Raw genomic sequence first — 3719 nt, forward strand, 5'->3', positions numbered from 1 at the left:
AGGCTCGGCCCAAGCCAGCTCTGTAGCAGCTCTGGAGTTCAAGTCACACCACCTGCAAGAATCAGCCTAGGCAAAGGAGCTGGCCTTTGAGCTCCTGAACCACTGGCTTTGGGCCACATCATGAGGCAGGGCATATGAGCCCCCAGGCATTCTGGCTGTGGAGAAAGAGCTACTCCTACCCTGCTCCTGAGTGCCCAGGCCCAAGGCCAACCCTCAGCTGAAAGCTGGAGATGTGAGCTGCCAGCAGAAAAGCCCACAGAAGCAAAGGGGTGGGGGCATGAAGCAGATGACAGTGGAAAACAGGCAAGGTCAAGAAATTTCCTTCACCCTTTTCGGAATCAGCTTCCTGCCAAGGACCACATGCAACTTAGGTAAGACTCACAGATGTCCCTCTGGCTTCCCTAGCACAAGACCAGGTAAACACTCTCCAAGTTCCATTCTTCAACTCAAAACAAGAGCTGAACAAATCTCTCCTGACTTAGCAATTCAGATTTGTTTTTTACTTGGCCCTGGGCAGCACACCACAGCGTCCCTGCCAAGGTCACAAAAACAGTGGCCAGGCCAGGGCTCAGGCCCCAGTGCCTATTTTTCTCCTCCCCTGGAACTGAAACTCTCCCGCTCCAATCCTCATGCCTACGTTAGTCATGCCCCCTCTCCCAGGCTGTCTTTACTACCCTCCTCCCAAACCCTGCCCATCTTTCTAGGCCCACCTCTTCCAAGAAGCTTCTCCGGTACACCTGAACTCAGGAAACTTGCATGCATTGGGTAAATGTTACTCTATTTATTCACATGGATATGAAATGACTTTCTGAGATTCTGAAAGGTCAAAACCTAAAAGAACGGCTGCTGTTCATTTCTACCTGCTTAAGTCTTGCTTCAACACGGCTTTTGTTATCCACCCTAACAGGAAACATGTAGGAAAGGAAATTCTGGAAAATGCAGTTCAACTTAGCTGAGTTGACGTATCATAAAACCGACAAAGACAACCCAAAAAGAAATGGCCAACACCTTGATGAAACCATGCCTGAAACATAACATCCCTGAAAAAATAAGTTCCATGAATCAATAAACTTTCTTTGTCATTCAAGCTAGTGCATACTGGCTCTTCTGTGATTTTAAAACCAAAGGTGTCAGAACATTTATACTCAGAAAACAGTATCAGGGCCCAGCATTGGGCCAGAAGGAGAATGGGAGGACTAACTATCCCATTCAAGGAAAGGACAATGAAAGAGACTAAGCAGTTGTTCTTGATCTGGTAAGGCTGAGCTCAGGAAACATGTCCTGTGGGCACCCTACATGCATCTGTAGCCTCTGACACTCACCACTCCAATCCACAGAGCTCATCCCAAACTACAGAGACAAGAGCAAATAGTATGCAATCACTCCTGAAGCCTTTCACACCACTCCCTCAGGACATTTTTAAAACTCTGTCCTCTGCAGGTGTTAAATTAGTTTACCATCATGTAACTGTTCCCATGAAGCTCTTCTCACTCTCATTAAAATAGAACTCAGTGGCTTCTACTGGGCCTTACAAAAAACAGGTCTCAATAAGCACTTAGCAACACTAAGGAGTGACGTTTAAAGGCATAGTCTTTGAAGGAAGTTAAGCCTGCACTCAAACTCTGACTCTACCACCTTCTATATATAATATTGTGAGCCATGTGGCTTAATTCATCTAAGCCTCAATTTCCTCGTCTGTAAAGTACAATAGTAATGTCTATTCCACAAGATTACCAAGAGGATTAAATAAGATCATGCACAAAGATTTACATAATCTTTATAGTCTCTCCATAAATATTATGACTCTTCTTTCTACAAGCATTTTAAATGTTCTATTTTTACTCAACAGAAGAAATAAAACTGCATTACAAATTATTAAGCAAATACTGTATAAGAAGTAGGAATTCTGCACTGTGGGGGGAAGTCTGGTGTCAATCTATATGTCAATCTTTTGGAATGATTTTTAAGACAGTGAGTGAGGGAGAAAAAAGCCAATTGTAGAACAGAGCATGTAGTAAGCTTACGTTTGTGTGGAACCGATATCTAACAGTGACATACACTTGTATTTACAGACACATCTTCCTAAGTGCACAGAACATGATTTGAATAATACAGAAGAACCTGCTACCAGAGGCTGCATCTGACAAGTGTGATGAGACAGGGGTTGAACAGGTCTAGGGAGTGAGGAGCATGCACATTTATGCAGCTGGAATTTTTACCATAGGAGTATGTCTTGCATATTTATGTTTCCATTACAAGTTTTGTGAATGTAAACATTCAGTGTTCTTTACTCCCTATAGAACAGTAGTTCTCCAAGTGTGGTCCTCAGATCACCAGCTTGAGCATCCTTTGGGAACTTGTTCAAAACGCAGATTCTCCAGCTCCACCACACACCTACATAATCAAACACTCTGGGTGAGAGGTAGAACACTCTGTGGTTTAGGTGACTTGATGCACCCAAAGTCTGAAAACCCTTGCTATAATTGACCTTGCTTTGCTCGCGAGTCTCTTTTCTGCTTAAGAGAAAAAATATATGTCTTTACCTATTTAAAACTTAGCCTCTGAGCCAGGCATGGGAGCACACGCCTATAATCCCAGCACGTGGGAGGCTGAGGCAGGAGGATCATTGCGAGTTCAAGACCAGCCTGGGCTACAAAGTGAGCTCAAGGCCAGCCTGAACTGCATAGCAAGACTCTGGCTCAAAAAGACAAAAAAAAAAAAAAAAAAAATTAGCCTCTCTGGATTATTGCTCAGTTGCCTTGGGATTTAATTTACCTGCCCCTTCTCTTTCTCCTCAGGGAGAACTTGAGCACAGAAGAAGCTCCTCTGGCAGCATGACATTGGAGGGAGGCAGAGGGCACTGCAGGTCCACAGCCATCTGGGCTCAGGTCCATGATGGTCTCTCTCTACCCTACTGCCCTGCCCTTCTGGACCGTGGAGAGCATTGGAATGGTTCCCCACCTCCCACTCATGTGCAGAACATACATTGATGCTGCCCTCAGGCCCTTCACCAGGTACTCATATACATTTTCGTTCTACCTTAAAAGGGCCATGCTGGCCATAGGATTTCTTTCCAGAACTTGTCATTTCTCCAAGTACATCCTGAGAAGCCTGAACACCATCTCTTCTATGCTGGGATTCTGCAAACTTCATTTGGGTGTCTAAGAGGGTGTCCAGATCTGCCAACATAGTGAACTATGGTGTCACCATTGGAATCCATAAATTTGGTGAAATTTATCTACCTCTGGGAAGAATGACAATGTTGGTATCACCACGAGGCTTTTTGCCCCTGCATTTCATGGCATGAAGTCTACGTTCTTAGTTTTTCAGCGGTAGCTCTCAAAATCAAAAAATTAGTTTCTCAAATATCTGACCCATGCAACTGAAAGCTAAGGCTGTCAACAACAGTGCTTTTGCTAATGACCTGCAAATGTATATAACTCAGGCAATCTTGAATTTAACTCTATTTTCTCGGCACCATTCCTTCTCCATAGCCCATAATACGTGTGCATTGACAACTTTGTTGCAATTTAAATAGGACAGAAAAAGAAAGGAAAAAGAAATTCTTTTTCAAACATACATAACTAAGGAGAAAATATTTTTAAAACATATATCCAATAAAAATCTGAAATTCCCAGTATGTAAAGAACTCTCACAATTCAATAACAAAAAGTCTAGCAATTTTATTTACAAATGGGCAAAGGATTTTTTTTTTTTTT

The sequence above is a fragment of the Chinchilla lanigera genome, unplaced genomic scaffold (genome assembly GCF_000276665.1).
Source record: "Chinchilla lanigera isolate Chin_1 unplaced genomic scaffold, ChiLan1.0 scaffold00044, whole genome shotgun sequence".
NCBI lineage: Eukaryota > Metazoa > Chordata > Mammalia > Rodentia > Chinchillidae > Chinchilla > Chinchilla lanigera.